Source organism: Gopherus evgoodei, chromosome 2, assembly GCF_007399415.2.
Source record: "Gopherus evgoodei ecotype Sinaloan lineage chromosome 2, rGopEvg1_v1.p, whole genome shotgun sequence".
Taxonomy (NCBI): Eukaryota; Metazoa; Chordata; order Testudines; family Testudinidae; genus Gopherus; species Gopherus evgoodei.
This window is the reverse complement of record NC_044323.1, coordinates 230,844,032-230,857,244: the sequence shown is the minus strand read 5'-3', so window position 1 is coordinate 230,857,244 and position 13,213 is coordinate 230,844,032.

The following is a 13,213-nucleotide window of genomic DNA, read 5'->3' as shown; positions in this document are numbered from 1 at the left end:
CTCAGTGTCACACTTCGCAGTATCATTTATGCCCACATGGATGAGTAGCATGGGATAGTAGTCAGAGGGTTGGATAATCCTCGACAATGCCTCCATAATATCTCAGATACAGGCCCTTGGCAGGCAGCATACCTCTCAAGATGAATTGTCAGGTTGACAGATGGGCACCTCCGTCCCCCTCAGAAAAGAATCTCTGACCACCACTACCCTATGTTTCCTATTCGCAATGGTGGCAACAGACCTGCCAGCCTTAGGGGGGCGAGGCTTCTCCTCCTCTGCTGTAGGGGGTGATTCCTTCTCTCTTGTATCAAGAAGAGCAAAACGGTTTCCATGGTGGGAGAGTTTGGAGCAGGGATGGAGCACTGCCAGAAGTAACCAGCTGCCAGTGTCCACCCTGAGCCATCTCCTCGTCCACCAGTGGTGTGTCAGCAGTCCTGTGTACTGGGACAGCTACCTCAGCTGTCTCCACGTGGAGACTGTCCAGGAAGTTCTCGTGGATTCGGATGCTTCTCACCTAGCCACCTCCTCCTGTAGCTCTCCCACCTGCTTCCTGAGAGATTCCACTAGCAGGCACCTTTCACATTGGATGGTCCCCCCAGCCTGGTAAGTGGGAATTGCAAGTCACAGTCCCTGCAAAACCACACCAGGATCTGGCTACAGGCGCAGGTGGAGGAGACAGAAGCAGTGCTGGCACAGGTGTTTAGGGTCTTCCTAACCATCATAGGCCTCCCACTGTCAAACTCCCTCTCAAACTCCCCTGTCTGCTTTGCACCTATTGATGCACCTATTGTGCAAGAATTGGAATATACACAGTATGTTCTTGAAACACAAATACAAACATTTAGTTTAGGGAACCCAGTGATGGAGCTCTCCCCAAAAACACGTTGGGACATATTATAACAGATTCCAGAAAGGGGAAGCGTTTAAAATGTCAGAAAAAGGTTTTCAGCACTTCTAATATACCATATGTGGAAGACAAACACTAGATATTTCACATCCTTTTCAGATACATTACAAACCCCCTCGCATTTCATGGAATTTGATTTTATTGATCACCATTTGCACTGATCGTATCAGTTCACAGTTGTCATAGTATAATTCCCAAATCTGAACCTTAGCATCCAAAATATGGGTACTAGCATGAATTTCCCTAAGCTTAATTACCAGCTTAGATCCTGTAGTGCTGCCACCAATCAGGACTTAGAGTAGAGTGCCCGATAGACTCTGGTCTCCCCCAAAACCTTCCCTGGGGACCCCAAGACCCAAATTCCTTGAGTCTCACAACAAAGGGGAATAAACCATTTCCCTTCCCCCTCCTTTCTTCCTCCCAGCTCTTTCCCACCCTGGGTACACTAGGAGATCACCGTGATTCAACTCCTTGAATCACCACACAGAGAGGAATGATACCTTCCCCCAGAGGCAATCCAGATTCAAGTTCCGTGAATCTAAAACAATGGGATTCTCCCTTCTCCCCTCCCTCCCTGTTAAGTACAGAATCAATTCCCTTGAGCCTCAACAAGGAGAAAAAAATCAGACAGGTCTTAAACGCAAAACTTTTAATAAAAAGAAAGAAAAAAGTAAAAGGTCTATTTCTGCAATTTAGATAATAAAAAGTTACAGGGTCTGTCAGCTTATAGACACTAAAAAGAAGCCTCTCCCCAGCAAATACAATTTAAAATACTTCCAGCAAACTACACAACTGCAAATAAAGGAAAAGAAATAAAAACACTATACCGCCTTTCTACCTTTCTACTCACAAAATGGGAATAGAAGATTAGAGAACCTGTAGGTACGTGTGGTCACTCTCAGAGTCCAGAGAGAACAAAGCAAAACCCAAAAACACACACAAAGGCTTCCCTCCACCAAGATTTAAAAGTATCTTGTCTCCTGATTGGTCCTCTGGTCAGGTGTTGCAGGTCACTGTTTGTTAACCCTTTACAGGTGAAGGAGACATTAACCCTTAGCTATCTGTTTATGACAACAGTCAAAAAGGGGATTTCCCCCAAATGATTTTTAACTGCACACCACTTTATAGGCTGTCACAATTAGAACATAGCCTCAGCACAGAAACACATAACATATACAACCTCCTCACCATAATCCTTAATAAACAACATGATTTGGGATAATCTATGTCCGGACATCGGCTAAATACACATGATAGTGAGGAGAGGATGCAAAGATCCTTCCTCGCTTCCCCTGATGCAGGGGACAGGCAAACTTCAACACATGGGCTCTTATGAGTGCAAGGACTGCTGCCAGACTAGGAATACTCTCCATCTCAAAGGGATGGCAGTGAACCTGCTCCTACTCTCTTCTACCGGCCAGACACAGAGTGGAGTGTGTGCAACACCCTCTTAAGGGGTAGGTCAATTTGGGAAAGTCTCTGAAGGTACAACCTGGCCCTCTATTATTTGCACACAAAGCCACTTGTCAGCAAATATGAGATATAGGGCTGCAGTGAGGTTTCATATTATTAAAAATCCATAATTTTTACAAAATTACACTACAGTATTGTTATCATAGACTAGGAAGTTCCATCAAGTAGTTTGACTGACATCTGTTCTTAAAATGAAGAGAGTACATTTTGTGATACACTTGGAGAAACAGAGATCAAACTTACAAGTAGATTAAAGAGCCCAGTCTGACAGCCAGAAGATGACAGATGGTGAGCATATAGAAGCCCAATTTTTAAGAAATCCCCTGTTGACTATAAATCAGCCATGAGAAGAATCCTTGATTCATTGATGTGTTTGCTAAGTTTCTGGACTAGATACTAGTACAGCTTCCTAAAGAGAATATGTTTACAGCACTGTCCTCTGCCAACCAGTTCTGAATGAAATAAATTACACCAGCCTTCACATATATCAAGCCAAATCTCAACAAGTGTGTGTGTGTGTGTTGCGCGCGTGTCAACTGCACACAGTATTTTACCCATGTAGGCAGTAAAGTATAAGGTCATCTGAATATGAACACGCCAGTGTATTGTGCTCATGAAACTTTCTGTAACTGGAGCAATAGATTAGAACACTGACACACCTAAACAAGGAACTGACGTTAACCCCACGCTAGACCTAAACCATTCCAGGCAGTCTGTTTTGAATTTTCTAATGTGAACTACTGTTCTAATGAGTTAATTCATTTTATATCAATTTCCTTCTATCAGCTGTTTCTGAAAAATAAAATGGTATATTGTTGTCTAAGCCTTGTCCATTCCTTCCAAATCTCGATTTAGACATTGCTATGGATGGTTTAGGAAATGCCACTGAAGATTATCTGAAGCATTTCTACAGCAGAGATTGACCTACTGCAATAGGATGATTAACACTTACATCAAGAAGGAGCACAAAATACGAAAGGATTATTAATTTCATTCTTGGTCTTAAACATGGTATTTTTAAACTCTTGTCTTCCCTTCATGAGAAGATTTCAAAACACAAACTATAACCCCAGAAGATTTATTACAAAATCTATTTTAATGCATAAACAGAATTCACTAAACTAAAATTATGCTAACACAAAATAAATTTGACATTTGCCAACAGCACATTTAAATTAGCTTTTTCAGCTGCTATCCTTGTTTGCCTATGAAGCGGAGCTGTTTGAATTATTCATTGGAGAAAATTTATATGAGGATTTTTGGGTATTTTTCCACAAGTAAATTAATCACAAATTGTATTTTTCATTATTGACCTGCTGTTATAAATGATCTAATAGTATGCAGCAAGTAATATTTCTGACTCATTTTTCCATCAGTCATCAAATAATGTGATTTTTAAAATTTATTTATTTTATGACCAATTTCATCACTGTTGCTCTCTCAAAACTTTCAGAACCTTCTGTGAGTCTGAAATAGGATTTAATTGTTTCAGTCTGAGACCAGCTCCTAGTGTAATGATAGCCACATTGCACATGCCATCATGACAATTAGCACCCAATTTGGTAGTTTCAGCATTAGGAATGAGAATGGAGTAGTACTTAGATACTGTAATGGTTTATCATGGTAAAGAATCATAAAGAGTTACTTTATTTTAACATTGAACAAGAAACTCTGTTAGAATACAGAAAACAATATTATCTGTAAAACTAACTATTCACTCACATTCTCCCTCTCTGCTTCACTGTGCAGCATCTGCTTAAAACCTTGTCCATGCCCCTTCTGCCTAGCTTCTGAATACAATTTTAAAGAAACAATACACATTCTTGTACTTGCTGTGGTGATAGGCACTAGGGCCAGCCCACAACATTTTGGCACCTGAGGTGGGGCGCTCAAATGACATCCCCATATCCCTTCGCTTGGGCTAAAACTTTTTGAAAGGTCTCAATTTCTGCCTTCTTCCTGTTCTACTCCTCTCATGGTACTGCTCTGCTACTTACCCCAATAAAGGAGAACTAACAACTTAAGATGCCTTGTTCAAAAATTTTAAGCAACACTTACGTTTCAAACGCCTCAACTGCAAATGTAACTTTTTTTGTCTGCATAGTAAACACTGGCATTTTTATCTTTTTGAATAATGAAAGTGGTGATTTCCATGCCTTCTTGGTTGCAAAGATTTGAACTGCTTCCTGAAGGTCCACAGTCTGGGTCAGCTCATGCTCTGTTGAGATGATTGCAAGGCTGACCAGCCTCCCCTGTGTCATTGTGGAGCATAGATTTTGTTTTTATTAACTTCAGCTTGGAGAAGCTGCATTCTCCACTGGCAACTGTTACAGGAAGTGTTAGAAGTATGCGCAGAGCAACAAAAGCATTTGGAAAGAGGGTAGTCATCTCATTTGTATACATATATTCCTGAACAGCCTTTGGAGTTGATCCTGCTGAAATGTATCTTGGAAGAGCTTTCAGTTCATCAGCTAACTCACTCGCATCAATATCACTCATGTCATCATGTGTCAACACTGTCTCTAGTGCACTGCATTGCTGGTGTAGGTCTTCTTCAGGTATAGTGAGGAGTTTTGGAATATCATACAACATCCCAAATATACTGCTGTGTTCTTTGAGCTGCATGAAACATTCTTGAACTAACTGTATTGCACAGTGTAGCACCTGGTTAAAGAATTCAACTTTGAATTGTTGTTTGGGTTCTCTTATGGAATTATCCCATGCCTCGTTATCAAAATGTCTTCTTCTTTGGTGACTCTTGTATACTTGAATGGGTGGGAAAATAGCTTTAGAGTGAAGTTCCTCTGCCAACTTCTGTGCACTCTCCAGAACTTTTTGAAATCCCTCATCTGACTGGTAAGACTGTGGGTATGACTTTGCTTTGTCCAGTTGTTCCATTGCTCCAGATATATCAAGGTCAACACCTTGGAGTCTCTTGCTTACAACATTTATTTCAAATAGTATGCCATGCCACAACACTAAGCCACACAGAAATTTGAAGCTATGTATGTTTCTGGTGATTCCATTTCTCTCTGCCACTGTTCTCCCATGAACGGTTCCTGTCATAGCATTATGCTCCATAATGGCCCTTATGGCATCATCTATCTTCCCAATTTGGTGTTTGATAGGCTTTATTGCCTCCACTCGACTTTTCCATCATGTGGCACTCAGTGGTTTCAGTGTCAGAGAGGATGTTCCCAGATGTTGCTTCAAAATTTGCCATTGATGAGTTGATGCAAAGAAAAATACACAGATGCTTTGAATTACATTAAAAAATTCACCAGTCTCACTAGAAACTGATGCTGCATCACTGACCACCAAGTTCAGTGAATGAGAACTGCATGGGACAAAAAAAGCTGGAGGATTTAACTCTCGGATTTGTGTCTGCATTCCTCTCTTCTTTCCTCTCATGTTGGCACCATTGTCGTAGCCCTGACCTCTCTTGTCAGCTATCGCAATTCCTGTATCTTCCAGCTTTTTATGAAGCACATTTGTCATACAAGCTCCTGTAGTATCATCAATGTAATATAGAAAATGCTCTGTGACAGTCATCTTTGGAGGGACATTTTCACTAGGTTCTGTTGTTACAAAACGCACCATTAAAGTCATTTGTTTCATATGGCTGATGTCAGGTGTGCAGTCCAGAATAACAGAGTAATATCTTGCTGACTTCAGATCTGCCACAATCTTCTGCTTGACTTTTGTTGCCAGTAACTGTATGATCTCATTTTGAATTGTTTTTCCAAGGTAGTGGTGTGCGTACATTTCTTGGGTGGTGACTCTTCTTAGATACTCCTGGAGTACAGCATGAAACTCAGCCACCAACTCCACAATTTTAAGGAAGTTTCCATTGTTTGGCACATACAACTGATCTGAAGTGCCACACAGTGCTAGCTTTTGGGTAGCAAAAATTCTCACAATGGCAATGAGCCTTTTCAGAACATTTTGCCAGTAAAGAAACTCTGATGCAATCTTCTCTTGATGCTGATCATCTATGGTGACTCTTTCCACCTATGGAATCTGGTGGTTTGCTGCCTTCTCATGGCATGCCAGATTTCTAGACAGATTTTTCCAGTCCTGTGTTCCTGTAGAACCCACTGTGGCTGGAACATTATACTGGAAGAGTTTGCAACAAAAGCAGTATGCAGCATTCTGGGTTTTTGAGAACATAAGCCAGGGCCTCTCCAGTTTGTCACCATTGGGGATTTCATGCCAGTAATGTGTTGCTTGGAAACTTCTATTTTCATTGTCTTTGGGGAACATGAAGTTTTTCACTTGCTGTGGCCCATGCAGTACAAGAAAGTCCCTCAGGCTACTGCTCAAGTGGGTCCAGAGTCCTGGATCATCTAGACTTAAGGAACTAACCTCAGCAGCAGCTGTTTCTTGCACCTCCATCACACTTTTCTCTGATCTACACTTTTCTTCAGGAATGTGCATCCATTTGAGATGGAGATATGTATGCTGCAGTAGCTGCTAAGTCACTTGCACTCTGACTAACTGGAAGATCAGGCATCTCCTCACCACTCACATCCTCACTGGGGCTGGAAGGCTCACCGTGAATGTTTGCGTCTATGTATCTCAGGAGAGCTCCTTCCTGCTTAGATAGAAAAGCTTCCTTTGCTTTCTTTTTTTTTCTGAACGCTGCCCCAGAGGGGTGTTTCCTTCTTTCACTCATGACTGCTGTTCTGTGCCAGCTACAGTAGCTCTCAACACTCAATTGAAGGGGACAAATAAACAGGCTGGTAGCAGGGCCTGAGTGAGGGAAGATATCAGCGTCTTAAAGGCCTAACTGGGTCCTACTACTTCAGCTGACTGCCTGTTCTCCTCAAGTGGGTTCAGGGAAGCATCAGGAAACAGGAAGCTCCCTGAGAAGCTGGTGTTAATCAATCCAGGCTCCTGGGGGTGCTACAGAGGTACATAAGAGGCTCCTCCTCCTCTCTCTCCCTGCAGCTCCTGCTGCTTTCTGTTATTCCCCCTCACCTTTTCTCCTGCCTGCCTGTTATCTCTTGTGCCCTCCTTCCTCCACCATCTCTGTGCATATAGAGCAGAGAGAATACATATGCACCAGCAGCAGACACAATGTTCTACACTCTGGATCCTAGTGGCAGCCCCCACAGTCTGGCACCTGAGACGGTCACCTCAGTTCGCCTCATGGTAAGGCCAACCCTGATAGGCCCTATATTTAGTGATTCATTCTTCAGATTTAGAAAACAACATTAACAAGAGGCACCTCTGACTCATACTTAAAAATACAATAAATCAACGTGAGAAACAGCAACCCCATCATATATAGAATTCTGAGTAATCAGCGGCACATCCCTTCCCTCTCCCCTCCACCCTCCAAATTCCCTATTTTTCTTTAAACGTCACCCCCAAGACCCTACACAGTGATTGAAATCCTGCTCATTATCATGCCCATAACTAATTCCTGAAGCTGTCTAGACATTTTTGACTCCTGGCCTGCTGGTTGTGTTACTGGTCCTTGTCCTCTGGGCTGGCTTCTCATCACACTGAGCCGAATGTTGCTCTCACAATCTCCTGTAACTCTTGGACCTTACCTGTGTCCCTTTAATCTCTCATTTCCAACCACAATTAGATCATCGCTAAATATCTCTGCTACTCAAGTTCTCTAGGTCTCACCTGAGGGGCCCTGTGTTAATTTCGCTCTGCTGATCTACCTGGAGACTTACACTAACTACTCATTTAGTAGAGCCCAAATTCTCACAGGCTGTCCCTGGGCTGCAGATTGCTGGGATCTGTGGGAATAAAGTGCATATAAATAGAAAAAGAAGCCTTAAATATTTAGTCTTTCAGCACTTCATTTTCCTGTGACTTTCAAACACTTGTCAGTTGCACACTGGAGACGTTAACAAGCACTTTCCCCCATAAGAAATGGATTTAATGTGCAGATTTTATTAGTCTCTCTCTTTGGGAGAAATTCCCCTCTGTGCAGAGGTTCCAAATAAAGCTACTGTGCTACTTAAGTCCCACGTCAGCCTTATTTTAAGGCTTTGGGTGTGATTCTGGTCCCTCCTGTGTCCAAGCTTTGCTCAGCATAGTAGATGGTGGTAGGGTGAGGCCATCAGGGAGATGGTTATGGCTCCCTGATTCTCACTGGCTGGCTGCAGATAGAGCCAGCTCCAGGCACTAGCGAAGGAAGCAGGTGCTTGGAGCAGCCAATACAAAGGGGCAGCACTCCATCCAGTATCAGGGCAGCACGTCCAGGTCTTCGGCGGGAATTTGGCGGCGGGTCCCTCATTCCCTCTCCTCCTCTTTAAGCTGCCACCGAAGTGCCGCCGAAGAGGAAGAGAGGGCGTGAAGGACCTGCCACCGAACTGCTGCCAAAGAATGGAGCGGCGTGGCTGAGCTGCTACTAAAGAGCTGCGAATTGACTTTTTCATCTTCTTCTTCTTCCACTTGGAAAGAAATGCTGGAGCCGGCCCTGGCTGCAGCATGACTGTGAGCAACCTAGGGCAGAATGGCATAATGTCCCTAGGCTTCCGCTACCCCTGACACACTCTTTCCCTCCACTGGTTTGCCACCTCTGCTGGAGGTGGGGGCACATCTGGAGCAGGAGCCTGTCCTATGTCAGACGGCACATCCTCTCTGCCAGAGTAATTCTCTGCTTGCATTTATGGCCAGAATCTTAACATGTGGCACTGCCTGAGTACAATCTTAAGTAGGACTTTTCTCACAGGCATGAATTTTATGGTTAAGAGAGCTTTCATTTCCATGTCTCCTAAGCATGAGAAGGTGAATGTCAATAACCCTCCTTGAGGTGCTGGTGACTACTGAATGGCCTACATGTTTGTCTTGGGGTGCTGCATCTTCATGATCATTTTTTGGTGTTTGTGGGCAGCTTGTGTTTGTCTTGCTGCTGTTAAGATGCAGCTGTGCATCTGCTAGCTAGTGCAGTGTAAAATGAGATTGTGTTCAGTTTGTACTAATAATCTTTGTTCATTTAAGATTTGTGAGAAAAATACAATTTGTGTTTTACTTATTTTACACTCTGTTTCTTAGAACTTGAGGCAACTTTGGCTGCAGACTCATGGAGCCAAATTCTTTGCTGGTGCAAATCAAATTGGGGCCTCACTATTGAAATCAGTGGAGTTGCTCCGGTTTACAGCAGCAGAGAATTTGGCCCGCAGGTCTACAAAGAGGGAGACGAAAGCTCTGCAATACGATGCTCTCACAACGAACACTCATTTTTTTCATTTTCTAAAGATAGGGAGCATTTTTCTTTAATAAAAGTTCTGGCTGCATTTTTTACTATGGAGGATGTGGACCACAAATAGAAAAATTAAAAAAATAAATTATAATAATTTTCAATCACTGCACCTGTGTAGCCTTCATTTTCAATGAAACATATAGCCCAAACTCAATATCAGATAATGTTTCATTATCCTCAAACCACTGTTGATATAATAGCTTCTATTTTAGGTTACTAGTATAGAGAAGAACAATGTGGCCCATTTAAAAACTCTCTCAGGGGAGAATATTAGCAAGCCATTTATCATTCCTGTTTAATTTTGTTGATAAGACCTGTCTGATAGAAGCATTTCTTTGTTGCAAAACTAATAGCAGTGTAGGATGTATTTGATGGCTGTACATGCATTCTGCAGTAGTACTGAGAAATAGATTTTTTTGTTTGTTGTCCATTCAATTTGGATGGATAAAGAAAAAGAAGAAAATTCACTTTTGAATATATCAGGACATGGAGGCTAACGTTAGAAAACAACGAGGTACATGAGACAAAATATTGCTTATATTCTCTATAAATAGGTAGCTCCCAAATTACAGTTATGCATTTAATTGTATCTTGCTGCTGTTATTTGTCATTCATTTCTATTAGAAGGAATTCCTGTACAAACCTGGATGAGGACACAATAATTTCAATGGGCCTGATTCTCTGCTCAGCATTCCTTGGTGGGAGGAAGAGAGGAGACAGAGGTGGGTCATGAGGGAATGACAAACAGTAGCAAGCAAAAACAAAAATAAAAAAAAAACTATAGTGATAGTGGATGTTTTCCTTAATGTATTTTTAATATCTGATACAATAAATTATGGTCTGAAGTAAATATTTCTATGTTTTACAATATTTTTCTAGTATTTATATTCACCTGACTACAATAACTGAAAAAAAAGAATGAAAGAAAACAGGCTAAGATAAGATGTGGAAGAGGGAAAGGCTCATACAGTAAGAAACATATATTAAATGTTGTCATTCTCCAGTGCTTCAGTTTTGCTCAGGTCCCTACAGTATGATGAATGAGGTAATATGACAACTGGTCTGGAGATGAAGAACAATATTTTTTTAAGTGTGCTGTTGTGATATTGGTAAATATGAAACTTCTTATAAAACCTTATATCTTTGATTTATTAACTAATTTTGAAATTACTTCAATGAAGAAATGAGGTTAATGTAGGCAATTGATTCTGTTAGATCCTAACTTTATAAGTCTGTTTTTGGAGGACAGTTTCCATCATGTATTTCTGATAACAAGAGTCTTCATCACCCCTTACTCACTCTGAGAAGTCCCATTGAAATCAATTAACAAAGGCTCTGTGGGGAAGGGAAAGCATCCTCAGGGATGGCCTTCTGTTCTGAATGCTTCTTAGCACCCCCTTCTCATGGCAGTGTAAATTCCTAAGGAACCCCACTATCCCTGACTTACTCTGCATCCCTGTGAGTGTGTGGTATCCCTTTCATCCACCCCAGCTTGCTGTCACCTGAGTAGCAGAGGCCTACATTCTTAGATTTGACATGGAAGGGATTCTGCAGGTACAGGAGACCATGTAACAGAGCTTCTCTATTACCTTTTGTGTCATTTGCCTTGTGTCCATGCCAGTTTGCTTCACCCACTTTAAGGAAAAGGAGAATTAGACTTATGATTTTTATCTTTGTAACACAGTGAAAAACATAGATTTCTTCATAACTGCTTCATTGAAAGTATTAGGGAACATGGACACAGAAGCAATCACAGAAGCACTTTCCTTATGTTTAGTGTGGGGCACGGCAATGCATAATCATGCCATTAATATTGGATGTCTCCAATGATGTTAGCACTAATGGTGATAACCTTGTGGGTACTAACCTTGTGCAGTTCCCAAGTTTCACAGTATCTAAGGGTCCTACCACATCCCAGCATCCCATCATTCTGGCCTTGAGTTCTACTTCTGATCCACAGACATACTCATGCTTACTCAGGCGCCTATGGATGCTATGGAATCTCCATCATTGGAGCTTTTCAAGAACAGGTTAGACATACACCTGTCAGGAATGGTCTAGTTATAGCTTTGAGTGTAGAGGAATGGATTAGATGACCCATTGATGTCCCTTTGAGTCGTACACTTCTATGATTTAAAATCATGTTCCGCCTCTTGAAGTCTGATGTATTAAGTCATAACAAATCATAAGCAAGTACTTTGTCTATCTCTGAAACAAGCAGTTATTCCCTAGACAGCAGGATTTCACAATTCCTTTCACTCCTCTGTGCTTAGTCCTTTTTGGCCTACACAATGTGATACGGCTGTGAAAAAAGGCAAATGTTATCCATGTGAGGCATTTCCAGTAGCGATAGAGAAGTATTAATCCCATTGTACAAGGCACTGGAAGACCTAATTTTAAATCTGTGTGTAATTGTGGTCACTCATGTTTGAAAAAAGATTAATTCAGACTAGAACAGGTGCAGAGAAGAGCTACTAGGATGCTCAGGGAAATGGAGGGCCTATTTTATGAGAGGAGACTGGAAGAGTTTGGCTTAGCAGAAAGAATCCTCGGAGGGGATATGATTGCTCTCTATTAATCTTAGGGAGGGTGAAATGCTATTTAAGCTAAAGCACTGTGTTGGCACAAGAATAAATGGATATAAACTGGCCATGAACAAATTTAGACTGGATCTTAGAGGAAGGTTTCTAACCATCAGAGGCTCTGGAACAGCCTCCCAATAGGAGTTGTGGGGGCAAACAATTTAATTACTTTTGTGAGAGAGCTGGACAAATTTATGAGTGTGAATATAGAGTGGGGTTGCTTGTGATGGTAGGGGGCAGAGCTCAGCAACATTCGAGCTCACTTCTGGTTTATATCTTATGTTCCTAAAAAGTTCATGCCTCAGGGTTTCAGATAGCCTAAAACCTAGGGTTTTCTTCTCCCAATGTATTCTGCATATTTTTAATCTCCTTCCTCTGAAGCATCAAGGATGGCTATAGCTGGAGATAGGACATTGTGGGGTCATGGGCCAGGGCTGTGAGGTGGCATCGAATATTCTCTTTCTCTCTTTCAGATGCGTGGCTGGCTAGTTCTTGATCACATGCTCAGGGTCTAACTGGTTGGCATATGTGGCATCCCTGCCACTGCTGTGCTTCAGGTACTGAAGCACCTTGGTTCTTCCTATTTGCTACCCATAGCACATAATAGTCTAGTTTCCTGTAGGCTGTAATTCTTTGATCTAATTTTGGTTGTTGGGTTTATTGTGTGGGTGCTGGGTGATGTTGGTGGCCTGTGATACACAGGAGGTCAGACTGGATGATATGGTGATCACTTCAGGCCTTAAACTCTATGACACAACCCAGGGCTCTACCCCCTTGATGCAGGATTGTTCACTTGCCTCATCCAGGAGGCACAACCAAAGGTATAAGGGTGCTCTCCTCTCCTTAGGTCTCTGGTCATCCTCAGGCTGAATTCTTTGTGAGCTCCACAGGCTTTCTATTCTCCCTAAGCCCAATACAGTCCTTTCCAGGTTACTACATCTGAACAGCCTCTCATCACTACCTGCTCCTTACTTCCTTCACTGTGCCCATGTAAGCCAATGGAAAGCTCCCTCTCATTTAAAT